Source organism: Struthio camelus, chromosome W, assembly GCF_040807025.1.
Source record: "Struthio camelus isolate bStrCam1 chromosome W, bStrCam1.hap1, whole genome shotgun sequence".
NCBI lineage: Eukaryota > Metazoa > Chordata > Aves > Struthioniformes > Struthionidae > Struthio > Struthio camelus.
The window spans coordinates 31,753,845-31,771,731 of record NC_090981.1 but is presented as its reverse complement, the minus strand read 5'-3'; the positions used below and the strand labels follow the sequence as shown (position 1 = coordinate 31,771,731).

At 38.1% G+C, this 17,887-nt stretch overlaps 1 protein-coding gene across 1 annotated transcript in view; it reads right to left on the bottom strand.

Moving 5' to 3' along the window:
• LOC104140156 (uncharacterized) overlaps positions 1-17,887 on the bottom strand; it is a 99,184-nt gene that overhangs the window by 46,977 nt on the left and 34,320 nt on the right. The window lies entirely within an intron of this gene.

Sequence of the window (17,887 nt, the reverse complement as noted above, 5' to 3'; positions counted from 1 at the left end):
AGTTTATGACAGTGATGATGGCCCAAAATTTTATTTCCTTGGCTAGTAGGAACTGGACAATATTTATAGTTACTACTGAAAAAATATCAAATGAGAGTCGTTTTGTCAATATTTCATTGAGCCTGGAATAGAAGGGTAATGACAACTTCTGTACGATGGACTTTATCAGTTCCCTTTACTGGGATTCCTGCACACCTTCTTCCTAGCCAGCCTAATTGTCTTCATCATTGATGTGGACCTCAACTTACACAGCACAATAGGAGTCTTCAAAATACAGTCAGTCAGCAAAGTCTCTCCTCTCTTCTCCCACTGGCCGGTGAGTAACTTAAATTTCGTAACAATATGCCAATAGGAGGAGAAAGTGTGACGTTTGTGCTCTTATTTCATCCCCTAAGAACTGAGGAAGTGCTAAATCTAATTGTTCCCTGGGTTGCAACACAGCACTGGTAGTGCCTGTACAGGCTAGATGCAGAGCTGCTGAGGAATTAAAGGAGAAATGAAAGGGTTGTCTTCCAAAGCAACCTGTGACTGAAGAGCATAGCACTAACCTCATGCTCTTCTTTTTTTAAAAAATTTGCAGGACTACTATGATAGGAGCAGCAAACTAGCAGGACAATTTTACAGATGTCAGTGCATTCAGTATGCTGGCTGGCATCCAACTCTGTCAAAGGGGTTTTATTGCAGTAACACCTTCCTATATATCATATTCATGTAGGAAATCTCTGATGTCTGTGGAACTGAAAACAGATTTCCTCCATAACACCTTTAATATGGTATGGCATGGCATGTAGGTAGATTTCATTGTTAAGCATGATAAACATTTGGAAGACTCATAAAACAATTATTTCTCCTATATATTTCTAGGGTAAATCACCCCAATGCTATGCTTTTTGAACGGTATTCCTGTGCCATTAACATGCAAATGCTAAGTACAAATTCTGAAGCTATTTGCCATGCAGCCTCTATTCATCATGCAGTCCTTTAGTACATAACAGAGAGGTCACCATTTATGAGCAGCGCTGGAGAAGCTGATGATAAACAGGATATATACTAGGCCATGATTTTTCTTTCTAATGAATCAAACTGAGTGCTTCAAATTGCATCTAATTTGATTCTCTCTTGCTCTTTATTACATTCCACACACATCCTCCAAAAATAGATGCTAATTATCAGATAAAAATAAATAATGTACAAGCAATTTTTGTTCATAATTAATAGAAAGATTATTTTCATTATTCACTAATAGTGCTCTCTGGACATATACAAAATTCATCAGAAATATAGATACATATTTAAATGCATAAAAAATGTAGGTCAGACACAGTCTACAGTTCCCATCAGTTATTCCTATTGAGGCCATTTCTGTAAATTCTGAATTTATTTCCCAGGTAACGCAAAAGAATGCAGTTAACAAAAGAGACTTCACGTTTTACCTGCATTGGTTTCCGTCTAGAAAGTACGACACAAGTCTTTGTATGTGAGCTATGGAAAAGATCAATCACGGCAGAGAGAAGAGATGCAGTTAGCATGCAGAAGTTTATCCAGAATGAGCTACCACAGGTGTTGAACTTCTGACAGTAAATGGATTATGATTTGCCCTCCTCCCCTTTTAGCATGAGCTTGTGAGTTGACAGCAACAGATTCATTCTAAGCTAAAACCAAGCACATAGCATCTAAAGCCAGCACTAATTCTTTTTAGTTAGATTTTCAAAACAAATCCATTAGGTTGACTGTCTCTTAAAAGGGGGGAAGAAGGTGTTTCAGGAGCTTTCCTTATAATCCTTATAAGAAAGGTTTATTTATTTAAAATTAAATACTGCAAGTTGCTACTACTTATCATGGGATCTCTTTTTTTTCATTTCCACTAACCGGCAGTCACAGTAGGATAAATACAGAGCCCATCCTTGAAGATAGAATTTTAAGAAATGCAAAACCTTGACAATATGCACAGAGATGGGTGGAATAAAAGAATTTCAAAATATTTAGAGAGAAGGGCTTGTTACCGTCATAAATGGTACAAATATGAAGGAATAAAAGAAAGCAGACTGAGGAGTGCCTCGCTGAGATCTGCCACGCAGCTGGCGGCAGCGATGCTTGCAGGAGCGCTCTGGGCACCAGTAGTGCAGTGATAGAGAACAGAATTAGACCAGAAGTCTGAGTTTTAGTTTCACATACTAAAAAGCCAGAGGTACCTTTTGTGATCACCTCATCTGATTTCTAATTCAACACAAGCGATAAGCCATCTATGAATTAACCCCTGTTGAACAACTGCTAACAAACAGCCTAATGTTCCTTAAAAAAAAAAAAAGAGAGAGATGATGTACAGTCTTTCGTATCTGGATTCATGAGCTTTTAAAATAAGCCCATGTTTATCATTTTAATTTGGATTGCTTTGCATTTTAGCAATTGCACTTTGTTATAGCTTTTCCTGCTAGATTGAAGAGTCCCTGTTTGTCACTTTTATGCCAGTTAATAAAATACCTATAGTCTGCAATCCTCAAATTTGTTAATAAAAGCAGATGGAACTTATTTAGTTCCTTTTTGCACTAGCTATCAAGATGGTCAGGAGGGATTTGTGAGCGCTAGAACTGGGCATTGTACTCCCAAATAAGTTGTACCTATACTAATTTCTGTCCTCTTACCCAAGATTGATGCTGTTATAACTAAAGAGTGCATTAGCCACTTCCAATCCTAGTGCTGTATCAAGGCCTCACATTGATTGTCCTTTTGTCCTTCAAGTCTCTTTCAGGAACACTTCATAATAACTTAGGATCTCACACTTTAAGTCAACAGAGACTACTTACTTTACTTCCAAATGTGTGACTTTGAATATTGATATAAAAATGGATATTGTTTGCTTGTGTTCAGACTACCAAGTAATTCAGATCTATCAGTGTATTCTTCATTATTTAAATTTTCTCTCAGCAGCTTTGTGTGCTGGGATAACTTTAATTATAATGATTTTCTGTTTTCTTTCAAGTCACTGATAAAAATGCTAAATAGTGTAGGAGCAAGAACAAATCTGTATGAAACTAACCCACTTGACAGTCATTGCTTGTTTATATTTATATGTTGAAATCTAGATTTCAGTCCATTTACGAAATTGCACCTATTCAGCGCCTATAAAAATGCTGCTTGGGCTGGCCCTCTAGAAGCCTAATATTATTATTTCATCTATTTTCTTTGTTAATTAAGTCTTCAAGATATAAAGATAATCAAGATAACAAGATATCAAGCTAAAGTAAAGATCTCTGTTTTCATAAAACCACATTAATAAATGTTAACTGGATTGCTTTGCTGTTAATGCTCAATGAGTTGAGTTCTGTATTAGTTACTTCAGTGTTTTGATGAGGGTTGATGTTATGCTAACAAATCTACAGTCGACTATTTTTGTTTAATGTTTTTCCTGTCCTCTGAGACTACTCCAGTTTTCCATGATTTATTAACAATCCAGCTGCACAGCTCTTTTTACACTCTTGAAAGCATCCTTAGAAGCTGCTGTTTAACATCCATCTCAGCTCTTGTTGCAAGAAGGCATTGCATTAGCTACTCTTTGCTTCATACACAACAAAAATATTGTTAGGTCTACCTTTTCCTCAGCAATTTCTCAGGAGCAGCATTAAGAGGCCTTTTGTTTCTATATACTTCAAAATCATCTTGTGAAATTTTGTTTCCTTTATCAATTTACCAAAGTTTTTACCTTCTTATTTATATTCATGCCTAACAATCTCCTTTATATTTCAGGTGTATTATGTCTCTTTTATGTTTTATGAATGGTTTCACTTGTTTCTGCCACTTTATGTTCTTAAACCAGCGCAGCATTCTCCAAAACTGTGGGTTTTGAACATCTACTAAAAGATCCTTAAGCAGTTCCCATGTGTCTTGCTTATATTTTTCTCAAAGCTCATTTGGCTCATCATTGCTTTTGGATTTGTGAAGCTAGTCCTTTTAAAATTCAAAATATGCAAATACTTACAGCTCAGTTCTTCATCTTTACAGTAAATATAAACAAGTCATGCCAACTTGTAAACAAACTACTGCTAATGTTTATTCTTGCCACCAGTTTCTTTTACTTGACAAAAAGTTTAATACCGAATTTCCCCATACTGGATGCAGCATTTCTTGCATGAGGAATTGCCATGTCTTTTCCAGAATATACACATATTTTATACGTATATGTATTTGTATGTGGGTTTATTTTGAAACGTTGATACCACAATATTAGTAACAGGAAATCTATAGCCTGTGTATCTCGGACTGAATTCCTCCATAACAGCCCAGCTTTTCTCCTCAGAATATTTTAAATAGATTTTAAAGCAATTAGTCATTGTGTCTTTAGTATGATATGGTGGTCTCTGGCTGAGAAGAAATGCATAGCCTGTCCTTCACATTACCTATTGAGGTACTAACCCATATGCATTCAAGACCTTTTCCATCCAAGTTGCCAGTGATTTGGAAAAAATAAAATGCCATTTTTTACACTGAGTGGTGTTCCCTCTCACCTCTTGAGGAGAAGGTTATTTCATAAAAAGAAAAAAACAAAGTGAAAAAGAGAAGAATATAAAACGAGTTCTAACAATAACTGTATATGCTGGGCACTCTGAAGAAACAGATTAGATTTCAAAGTAAAAGTTTGTCCTTTCTTCCCTAAGCTCAAGATATTTGTAAGAGTACATAAATGTTAACGGCATCTGTACCTCCATTATTCTCAATAATGGAAGTTAGACAAAAATTACTTGCTAGCTGCACTTAATTCTACCAAAGGAAGGTACCTTCCCTAATACAGGTAAATACCTGTAACTTTTATGCTATTCAAACACTTAAAATACTGCATTTTAATAAGTAATTCAACCAGTAGGGTGGAACAACACAAACAAACTAGAAAAAACACCAAATATTTAGTCATGGATAAAGAACATCAAGGAAAGCATCAGTGACAGTCACGACTGTTTACTCCGGTGCCCTGCTGTGCTGTGCTGAGACTGAGCACTTTGTGTAAAAGAAATGAATATTTTTTCTCTCCAAAAGATAACTTGAAATGCAGGCAGATTACTTCCTTCAGCAACTGGTTGCTGCCTGAGATAGTAAGGCTAGGACTATTACCCTCACTGGAAGCCAAATAAAGAAATGCTATCATCTATAAGTATGTATCTGATTGTGGACTACAGCTAGGCAAAGTGTGAAGAAACCTATATTAATATTCATGTGCATGTAAGAATGAAACTGTATTCATCCATATTCATGACCAGAACAAGGCAAATAATGAATAAAGTTGTTTTTTAAATATAAGTTGAGTAGATTATGTAAGATGTTTACAAATAATTTACTTGGCTCTAAATCAGACAGTACCCATGTGACACTATTTTAAGCATTCATGTCTTTGGCAAGTACTTGTGGTCCACAGATTAGTGCTATCACATCATTTTCTGTGGCAGCTCTGAAATGGCAAAGGAGTGTCTGGGTAACTCTGGTCATGGTCACACTTTACTATTTCTATATCCCAGCCGACAGACCTGGCTGGAAAATGCAAGTATCTCACCACCATTGGCACCATCACATATGGCCACCCACTGCTGAGAAGTTTTCTAAAGTCCACAACTGCTATTGTAGCTGTGTGCCTTATTCTGCCTGGTTGCCAGCAAAGGGTGTAACCAGCAAAAAGGAGGCTGGGCTAGTGCTCTCCTGAGCACCACCAAACGAATAAAGGATGAGATAACTAAGACCCTGCTACAGCTTGCTCACGCTTGTAATCATATAATCATGAATAATCAGTCGCATAGGAGCTTTATGACTTTCTCACACACATGTACACAATTATTTTGCTTCTTAGCTAGACTTGAGGATGTATTTTTAAGCATATCTTATCTGGATAGAAAAAGGTATATTTAAAATTTTTAAGTATAGTGATAGAAACTCTTAAAATATGAAATTATTCAGAGCTCAAAAGAACCCTGTTGCTGTCTGTCTTTTTATAGATATAGGGGAAAGATAAAACACAAAAGGAGCGTGCTGGCCAATTTGAGGCTAGGAAGATATTATTGTGAAAGAAATAAATGATGCATTAAGTTCAGCTGTCATTGCACAAACAACATGAACAAACCATAAGACAGAGCTGTCATAAACGCTTCCAATAATGCTTTGAATAACAACTGTGAATGCACAAAGAAATAAATATCTATATATATATAGATAGATACATAGATATATTCTTATACGGAGGGTGTTTATTCTTTTTCTTACATGCTGGACTGAATAGAAGAAGAAAAAAGGGATAGACACATATGAAAGTTACACTTCCATTCTGATTGCTCTCTTTCATTTTCTGAGAATCTTTGTTCAGTGTGAAAGAGAACATAATGGGCATGGGAAACTCCATGAGCCATATCGCGCTCGGCATGTTCTTTCAAGCAGTTACAGCATCATTGTAACTACAGACTTGATCCAGAGTCCATCAGAGTGAGCAAGTGGGATTTATCGGAAAAAATAAAAATCACAAAACAAGGTAACAACCTGCGCTAAAATTGCAATGCAACGTTAGCTTATTATTATTCTTCGATAGCATCCAGATTCATATAGTGGAGAAAGAGCTTTTCAGCACAAAATACCACTGATCTGAAAAGCCTTTTGGATGAGATGTGAAACACAGATACTAAATATCTATAGCCGTTACTGTTTCAGTGGCAATTTTTGTGTATAGGGGTGTTACCACTACAGTCCTTCACACATTTTAGTCCAGGTACTCACATTCTAACTAAATTCCATCCCTTTATTTTCAGTTGTGCATAGCACTTTAAACTTCTGGCTCTGAACTGTCATGAAACGCTTGATGAATGTTTTTACATAGCTGTTGCATTGCTTATCAGAAGTCGCTGTAGTGTAGTGGTGGGCAAGGTGATTTACTGCCAGAAATCTTCTGGGGTAAAAGGCTGTAAAGAGTAGGTGGACAGAATTCTGCTTTCGCTTGTCTGCACCACATGGGATACCACAGTATTTGCTGTCAGATAAACACCAAATGAATTGTTCCTAAGGCTTTCTAACTCTGCAGTGCTAGATGGCTTTGGAAGGTACTACGGCATATATATCTAACATCAGTTGTTGAAATGAGATTTTTGAAGCACAAAATATGTATATTACCGGTTAGTGCTGTCCTCTATGTAACCGGGTGTTTATTACTTTCCCTGGCTATGACCAATTTTCAGCACAGTGATCAGCTCATATCTATTCAGTATACCATACATACTGTAAGACATTGAAGAAAAAGTCAAATGTATCGACAGGGTTGGAATAAACTTTTCTGATAGGTCTTGATGTATGCTTCTCAGAATTATTGTGCTATGGGAGATGTCGATTTATATTCTGGTTTTGAAATTTTTTTGTGGAGTATTGTAATTTCCATAGAATAAAAATTTCAGTACTTCCCAACTCTATTTATAATTGAGTTGCAAGGTAGTGAAGCATGCAGACAACAAGGTAGTTTTCAAAACACAGAGAACTGAACAGCTGAAAACCAATACCTGGAACTCTCCCTGAAAAACTGCAGGAATTACACTCAGACTCCAGAGTGCTAGTGCTGAGTACCTACAAGAGCACACCCCTACTAACAAGCAGGCTACTGTCTCTCTCAGCAGCTACTGTCTCCAAGACCAGAAAGATGGCCTTTAGTTAGAAATCCTTATGATAGCAAAAGGACAGCAACCTATATTCAACAGATGGCTAGCAAAAGGCCATTTTGGTCACCAAGGCTATTTGACTGTCTGCAAACGATGGGGAGACTGACAGGCTGGGAATCCAAGGGACATGTAGCCAGTACATATCATCAGTTAAGAAGCCAATATAATTATTACCGTACCTTCAGTTCCTTTATTCACCTCAGTTTTCTCCCTTACTGAGCTTCCACCAGAGAACTCTCCCCGGTCCCCCAGTTGCTGTTCAATACCAGAAGAGACCCAAGCGGACGTTTGATACTAGCTCATCACCTCAAGGACTTTCAACTTTTGCAATAGGTTATGCTCAACTCAGACTTAGCCCTGGCTTTAGAAGAAAAAGGCTTATGGCTATTTTTCCATAACAGTTCCTCCCAAACCTAAACAATTCATAGAAACAATGAATTCTTTATTTAAGTCAAAGTCTGATTTGAAGATACCCAAACATTTTTTTGACACAGAGCAGGAAACCCTTAGTGAATACATTTGAAAAGCCAAAGAAAAGATTGTTTCTTCTGCCTGGAATGACACGTCCTTCAGAATGGGGACATATTTATCAAGGTTGTCATCCCGACACTGTTTCCCTTATCCTACTGCGCCTACATCTGTCACATCTATATTGGGTCAGATTATGTCTACTAAGTATGAGATCAATACAAGCATCTTACACAATCAGTCCATCATACTTGCCAGACATAAGCCATTGCTTTTTTTGTTATTTGATTTTTTTTTAATATCACAGCATTTCCATGTCTTCTGTATATTTTGACTACTGATGTTATAATCTCTGTTTTTATTCTTACCTCTTACTTTGTATATAACATATATTTTAGACTTCATAAACGATAACCTTTTCTGTTAGAGCCACTGTTTCTACCATTATTTACAACTTTCACAACAGCTATTTGAAATAAAACAGGCAAAACAGGTACCAGCTAAGATGAATGAATATTGCAAGGTTTACTTTTCCCATTTATTTGACTTTCATTATTGTGAATGCTTCCACTTGCAACACAAAGAAGTCCCATTAAGGAGATGTGGTTATATGTGATTAAAATCATGTTAGAAAGCCAGAAATAAAACGTAGTATAATTTGGATAAACGGATTGCCTCAAATGCCAAGTAAGTCCTACTGAACAATTTTACTGGCTTGTGGCATAAAAGGAGTTAATTAATTTATCATCACAATAGACTAGAAGAAAACCCATTGCGTTAATTGGCTTCTTGGATGAGAATTAATGACTCATTAGTCTTAACCATATCAGCCTGCTAACACTATTTTATGTCCGATGAGATAACTACAAGTAACATTACAGGGCCTACAACTTACCACACACAAAAATGCTTTCACCCCCTATTAACTCTGCTAAATATACACTGCTACTGTCGTGCTTAGGAAGTAAGACTAACACTGTGAATTAGATGAACACACACACCATACAGTGTCTTTATTTTTTCTGCTACCATCTGCCACTGACCTTTACCCACATCACCCAAAATGTAACCAGTATTTTGTCTGAGCACCCAGTCCTAATGCTGATGTTTCTGAGAAAGGAATTTCACAGATATTTGTGAGGTAAGGTTTAAGGAAGAGAAAATAAAAATATTGGCAAACATTATTTCCTTTTTCATTCTCTTTTAGTTATTTATAATGGGATCTTCACTGGATTCACATAACTTTACCGGCATAGTGATTTCACTGTCACTTCTGGAAAATAATGGAGATTATTCCACGTTAATTGGAATGGTATCCAGTTCACCTAATTCGGATACTTATTTTGGGCACTTTTCACTGAAATTTTAGACTCTTAGACCAGAGGAGGACGACTAAAGAGAGAAGAGTAAGCTAACCCACCGATATAACTACCAAACGTGATCCAATCCACTTAAACTATGCAGCTACTCCAGTGATGGCAAGAAATAGTCCAGGGCACCAGAATTAACCTTTCCCAGGGCTCAGACTGCAGGGAACCACTGAGAAACGATCAGTGCCACTTGACTGGGGACCCAGCCCACCCTTCCGCATCACTTCTAAGTGGCTGATAGGATGGACAGGGGAAAATAATGGGTAATCACCATCTCTTGCACTGTGGCCTAGTCCTCTGCCAATGGGAGAAATGGGATGTCTCAGTGCTGAGCCCCGTCCGAGGGACTGAACCCACATCTCCCATGCTACAGGGAACGGCCCGAGCCACCAGGCTGGGAGGTATTTGAATTGAATTGAACATGTCCTCTTCATCCTTAGCCAGCTGTGTAAGTCAAAAAGGTAAAGTTATGGGATTCTAAACAAGGAGACAGGAGAAGGCTTGGCTTAACCATAGTGCTGGCAGTCCAGAGCTGGGCTTCCAGCATCAGCTCTCTGCAACACGTACGGTTCATCAGCCTTCACAAGGGATAAAAATGAAAAAAGTCTGAGAAATAGGAACCAAAATCCTTTCTGTTAATGTCCCAGGACAGACCCAAGATTTTCCTGATTTGTCTCTTTCTTGTCCTCTAACACTTGCATTTCTGGCAGCACAGCTTCCAGAAGCTGAAAGGGAATATCTATCCTATGGCTTGCTTCTTTGGGGCACTGGATGTAAGTTTAACCTCCTCCAGGCTAGGTAGAAATTTTAACCACGAACCTCAGCTTTCTAAGCCAGTACCATACAATGTAACGCTCTTATAGATCCACTGCTTGGTCTCACGGCAACCCTTAGGCTGCTTCACCTCCATACTTCCTATGCAGCTGACATTGTCTTTTAGAGCTGTTTCTACAGGTGCTTGTTATTTTACAAATAGTAAATTGTTTGAAATACGGTCTCAGATTGTAGAGAACAAGGCTTTTCCTTCTCTGGCATACAATTATCCCTCAGAATTACATTTCATGAAACTTACTATGAGTGGCTTTGAACACTGGCTCTCTTTAGTGCCCTTGTTGGGCATCACCTTGATGTCAAATCTCACTGGTGTGTCTTAAAATAAATTTTGTTGTAAAATTGTATTTAGAGAGAAATGCCCTGTAAGTAACTCTGTTAGAAAGCGTTTCTGTTTGGGTCTATAGAGAACATCACTCATTTACAACTTACATTGATAACATACTGTATAAAATAATTATTATAATTACATATTCTAAAATGTAGTAATTAATAATAGGAAAACAAAACTAAGACAGGTGTCTAAAATATAAACAAGAGACAAGACATATAAATATGAACATAAAATTATAGTGAACTTGAAAGGGAAAGCTGCTCACAGCTAAACCAAAAATCAGGTCCTATAACCTAGTTCACAGCAGCAGTTCACTGTACGGAGACCCACTGATTTCACTGTAGCTCTGCATGGGGCAACGGGATTAATAAGAGGTTTCTCCTCTGACAACAAAAGTTCTTCGGCACATTTCTATTAAATTTCATCTCTGAAATGTTTTTGGAAAGAAGCCATAAATACATGCCTGCAAGGAGACCTCATCTGAAAAGCCTTCTATTTCCTCAGTTTTCCATAAAGATATCAAAGAAAGGCTAAATGTCTCCAAATGCTGACAAATTAGATATGCCTCGAAAAGTAGGTTTCCACTTACATATAAGTAAGGCATATTCCACCAATACCTAGATGTCAGCATATAGTTCCATATGCTAGTCATTTTACGAATATGTACCTGGCCCAACAGTTCACAATGAAGAAAAGATAAGTTAGACAAAAAGAGAGGGAACACATAGAGGTTTTTGAGTGAAAGAATGAGAGAGAGTGTCCACCAGATTATTTGTAGTGCACTGTGAAATTCTGGCAAAGTTAGAGTCTAGCTTGCTTATTTTTCAGTTCAGTTATCTCTGCCATGTTTTTACTATCAGTTTTGGTTGCCTCCATTTCAGCAGAGGAAGCGTCCTCAAACTTTCGCCTCCTCGTTTTTACACAGGATAGTAAGAACTGCACATACAATTTTTAACAGGAGGTCAGGAGAAGATTTATGGGAGGAGCGTGCAGAAGACTCTGAACCCACGCAATGGGGTGGCACACTGGAAACCTGTGCTAGCAGTGGTGAAGTTAACACCACAGCCAGTCGGTTCGGCTTTCCCCCAGACTAACCAGCTCACAACAACAGGCTGCGCTGCACCAACACAGCCCCATGGCTCTCAGGGCTTCAGGTGGGATCACTGCCTCGCACTGCGCTCTGCCAAGGCACGCACCAGCTCAGGGCACACAATATGTTATTGCAATATTGCTATTTACATGTGAGAGTGTTTTATGACAAATGGAGAGTGGAAAAAATCTTATGTTGCCATACGAGATTGTATGTTTTCCTAGCCTAAATAAAAACATAGCACATATCAATACACAAAAAATATTCAAGAAAAATATTTGGAATGAGTCAAGCAAACAACTTGACATACGTATTTTGAAAAAATTTCAGTGTAAATTTTCAACTTTTTTGATTCAACAAAATTAACCTAAATTAGGAAATAAAGTCAACCGAAATGGAGAAATTATTTCATTCCTCTCAGTCAGACTGTATTTTTGCACTATATTTTTGTATGCTTATTCATTTTTGCTTCTCTCTCCCCTAAAGCAATAAAACAATTGATGGAATCTGTCATAGTTATTAATGTAGAAAAACCTTGTCCATTACATCCCAATTTCCAACATATTATGATCACAAAGAATTTTGTCATTCGTGTGTAAAATCATCAATGCCTCCCAGTTACTGAGGGCTGATTATTTTTCTTCTGCTTTATCTTCTTTTCCACTTTGTTGCTGGAATACCTCGCCCAGTGTAACAGTGACTCCAGCACAAAAATCTGTCTGAAGCTATTACCATTCTAATTAAATTGCACTACTGCCACCACAGGGAGAGATCACTAAATACTTCTTCAGTGAAAAACAGACTAAAGATATTTTCCCAGTGGAAGATGGAACTAAAAGGTATGAGTACCAGAGAATATTTGGAGAATCAGAAGGGAAAAGAAGGAATAGTCCAAATTTTTGGCTTATTCCGTAAGCATCTTTCCTTAGTACTGATACAGACAATCAAGGCCTTGCTTTTTCACTAAGTAGCCTTCAAAAATGATCAAAACAGATGACCAGCTTGCCCAGCACAGAAAAACCTCTTAACCTGCCTTTTCTGTCAAGTCAAGATCAAGAAACGTATTACTGACCTGGATGAAATTTTAATCAGGGCTTGTTCTTAGTGTCTGACCTGTACACACAGACTTAAAATTGCTGGAAAATCTTTAGCATTTTAATGTTCTGTTCATCTTCTCTCCCATGCAATTCCTTAGCCGCAGTGACAAGAAGAACCATCCTCAAGCTAGTCATTCTTTTTAAACTGAAGATTTTACTATTGCCTGATATGGGGTATTTTGTGCGCTCTGTGACACACAAGAGACTTGCAAAAGCCTGCAGAGGAAGGGCTGGATTTGGGGGTTTATACCAGCCTCTCTGCAGCAGCGTTATTTCACCAGGAATTTAGGAGGACTGTGAAGAACCTCTAGGCTCACTGAGTCCTGTCCCATGCTATGGCAAGCAAGCACGTAATCCAGTCTCAGTCACTCCAGCTCTGTTTTACAACAATCTCCATTTGCCCTGCTGTAACTCCTCTTGGAGTGAGGCACAGTGTTAGTGCAATCATGGCACCTTGTTGTGGCTTCTGCATTGTTGCCTTGGGCTACAACTGCAACATGGGCCGAAGATTCCCCCCAGATGATTTACCTGTAAATGAATGTCCATTATCTATAAAGTTAGGGATTCAAAACTGGCATCAGTTGAGGGCTAGCTGTATGACTCTGCTGCAGTCCATCAGCTACACTAATTGGGGTACTGCCTAGGATCCTGAGGAGACATCTGGATGGCAATGATAGGCTTAGGTGAGCTCACAAAGACCCCTGGCATTGAGTTTTGACTCCTGCTTGAAATCTGAACCTCATGGCTCCAATGATGAAGATTAGACCTGTCCTTTGAAAGCAGAATTCAGGGAGAATTCAGAATACGAAAGGAAATTCATTTCAGATTTAAAGTCTCAAAATCTTTGCAATACAGTTTCCTACCTGTTTTGTTCTCCTCTCTCACCTGCCATTAATAATCTCTTGGCATTGCTTACCTGGTGAAGCAATCTTGAAAAAATATTTTATATATTTTAGCGATATCTATAAAAGCTGAACAGCTAGAAATGAGGAAGAGAGTCAATGAATGAGGCAAACAATAGCAGGGGTAGGGAATGACAAGAAAGCTGCAGACATAATCAAGCTTTTATACAAATGTCACAAGGTGAAGCCTGCCCAAGTGTATTATTCAGATAAAATGAGGCCTTGATTACATTTGCTCCACTCTAACTCATTAGATGATTCTGGTATGCGCCGGGAACACAAACAAAGCGCAGATAATTGTTACAGAGAAGGCATAGGTGAATGCTCGGGACTACATCTGCTCTGCTTTAATGACCTAAGTATGCACTGGAGAGAAACATGAAACTCAGCTTTAAATCTATCTGGGGTAGGAGGCCAGAAGGTGGCAGTGATCCAAGTAACATTGGCTTTAGGTATGGAGAAAGTCAAAGAGGTGAGGTGACCAAGGAGGCCACTGTCAGCTGAGGCCAACTATCTAAGTTAGAAAGCAATTAACAGTGAAAACAACAAACCTTTTGCATTGGGAACAGGGGTGATACGTCTAAACTTCTGAAACCACTGTATGTAAAAGCTGGGCTGTCAGCCAGGGCTCAAAAACACCTTGAGTAGCTGGAGTGCATGTCCTGTTCCCTCAAGACCATGGTGCTGGAGACAGCTGGACTGGAGGCCTTGATTGGTTTGTGTCCTCTAGGCAGCATGTGTGTATCTGTGGTAGATGTTAGATTTTATGTCACTGAAAGGCGTGGTTCTTTTGGCTACTTCATCCCAAATTCCCCAATGATAACATAAGCTATTGTACACTTGATAGTTCAGTCTCATGTGAAAACTTAAAACAAATGATGTAAGCTATCCTTGAATGCTACATAACCCAGTCACTGCTGTTGACTGAAATACTCTTACACACGTAGTCCTACCTACTATTATTTACTAAACAAGGTGAACCTTTGCTGAGACACAGCTTAATGTAAAATTTGGATTTATCAAAAACAAGTAATACAGTCTCTTTTTCAAGCTCTTTTTGCTCGGAAATGACTTGTCTATTTTATCTAATTCGCCTCCAATGTATAGCAACTGCTGTGCCTCTGACAATGTGAAAAAGAAGTATTTCCAGCCATGCACCCTGCTTTCCAGGTCTACCATTCCTATCTATTTTCTGTATACTTTCTTTTCTCTTAGGCTCTTTCCTCACTGGACCCATCAGAACTTACGTTCTTCAGCCTGTCTTCTTCTTTGTCTAGGCCATATGCCATTGCAACACTATGAAAGACCCAGCATACCAGCTGTATTCTGGGAACTTCTCCAGGTGTGTATTTAAAGACAGTGCAAACAAATCACAGTCACTCGTGCGTCAGAAGACTTGATATCTGCTCATGACCTTAGCAGTGGACACTTATGTTGTGCCTATGATCCACAAAGAATCTGAGGCTCTTCAAGGAAATGTCCCATCCTCATGGGGAAGAACAATGAACAGCATCCCTTAGGAAGGATTCAGGATACCGATTTTTAATGATCTGCCTGAAACTTTTCTGAAAGTTTCACTGAATTGTGAAAACATGCTCTGAAATACTGGTACGTATGAAGGCTACTTGTGCTCAAAGAAGATCCAGAGAATCTGAATATCCCCAAAGTCCATAACTTTATCACCTTATTTTGACAGAAAATCCCAATATGAATTTTGTGAAAGTTTCAGCTACTCACCAGCAACTTACGTCAGATGAATTCCTAAGGTGTCATTAGAAACCATTTTTTCCTGTCAAACCAAAACTAGTCAATATTGTATTTGGTCTCATACCAACTTGATAATAAAATAATGTTTCCCATATGTCACAGTTTGTTTTGAATGGTTAAATGTTTAAAAAGAACCTTTTTTTAGATCTCCAAGTTTGACTTGCATCCTTATAAATAAATAGCTTTATCTCAAATAGGCAATATTTTAAATGTATTATTTTAACCTATTAATAAAAGCTTTAGAGGTAAAAAAATTTAGAGGTAAAAACAATGTAAAGAATATTGTACAAATTAAAAGCTGCATAAGGGCAGAGCAGACCTGGGTTGACTTATTAGTAGACTTTATCCAGAAAACTAAATAGGAAAAATATTGAGTTTGTCCAATGAAGATGAAAGCAAAACTTTCTATTTCATTTAATCAGATTTCTAAAGGTCAGAAATCATTTAGCTGCAGTAATTAATCCATATGCACCTGGAAATAATAATGTCTGGTTTCTTCAGCCCTTTAATATTAATCTATACTTATTTTTAGCAAATAAGCCATTGCACTGCATGGGTAAGTTTGAGATGGTAAACATGGTAAATGTGCAGGACAGTCACCTCAGGTTTTAGGAACAGTGCCAATTTTTGTCAAATAACTTATAGTGGCAGGGAGAGATTCACAGCCATACCCAGGTACCTTAACTTATTACTTAGTCTGTTATCTGTGTCACTAAAGTATAGTGCTACCTCCCTGTAAAAAGCCTCTAATGAACATGCAATGGTAATGAGGCAGAGATCATGCGCAGGTAGGGTAGAGGACATATAGAAAGCAGGCTGACTAGAAACCAAGAGAAAATTGCCTGTTAAGTATCCAGGCAGCCTGGACTCTTGGTAAAGCCTAAGGGAAATTGCATCCTGATTGATAAGGTGTGAATGGGGCAAAAATCAGCAGTAATTTTGGTCAACAAATCTAGACTGCTGTAACCAAAGCCATTTAAATTTGTATCAAACTACAAATGCTAAAGATGTACGAAAGCTAAGAGTTTTCCCAAAATCCTTTTAATGGGACGAAGCCTCTTCTCTCTTGCAGTTGCTGGCCCCAGAGAAACAGCAGCCAGTGCTAGAGGGAGCCCACAGCACCACACCAGCACCAACTGCCACATTCACGGCGTGTGCCATAAAATCAGGAGCTACCTGCTCTCTTAACAGCTCCAGCAATACCTAAGGCACATTGCAAAATGCAGCCAGGTCTTTAACACCTCAATAGACAGTTCTGGAATCGATATAATGAATTGCTGAAAATTCAAATATTTTATAAAAGTTCATGAAAAAAATGGAAAAGATTACAGGGAAAGCAATCATTATTTATCATAATGAGCACTGAGAATTGCAGCCCTGGGAATCTAGATTTCCAGCTGCTGCCCGTTAATTTAGATGTCCTGTTGCACTACTGGTTAGAGTCAGGCTGTCCTTCTGTCGGTAGGTTAATTGAGAGACACAGCCCATAATCTGAATAATGATCATCTAAGAAACATTATGATCAGCCAGTTACCTGGGTAAGAAGGTTGTAATTGCAATTTAGTGCTGAGGAGTGCAAGATCATTAGAGAAGAAATTCAAAAGAGAAAGAAGCTCCTATCTCTCTTTCTTTAAGAGAAAGTTATCAAAATACACCTGCTTCCAGAACATACTGAGCAGTATCTCAAGAAAATATTATTTGGCTTTTCACATGGAAGTTTCCCAGAGGGTTGCCAAGCTTTCCAAGACACAATCCACATGATACAAATGAGAAAAACCAACAAAGGACCACTATGAAACTGGTGTGTTTCAGTAATACCTCATGTAGTACCAACAGCAAAAGATCTGACTGTGTAATGATGAAATACATTCGTATGTCAAACATATTTACTGGGACATCATTATTATTAACTAAGCAGCTAACTGAGTAGGCCTTGATCATAGAAGAAGAGCCATTCGGTGACACTATCTTTGCCTTTGCATAGGCTTCGCTGAGTAAGTGTGAGTATTCATCCACATAATGCCCCTAGAAATATTAACTATTTATTTACACAAGAGCCTTGGAGCCTTCAGCCAAATCTGTCCAAAACTGTAATTGTTCTATGCCTTAAAAGGTAGGTCTGACTTCTCCTGAAGACTCTGTATTTCAGTTCATCAGCTATACCAAGCCAGCATTTCTTCGACTGTGGGAGTATTGTGAGGATGACTTCAAACTGGTGTTGTGGTAATGCAACATGACAGGTATCTTGATAAAACGTTACGTGGCTCTAAAATTAGCAAAAAATATATAGCAATATTTGAATATGTTTTACTAGAGTATGGTAAAAATAGTATTCTCTATTCAAGGGACCTATTTTTA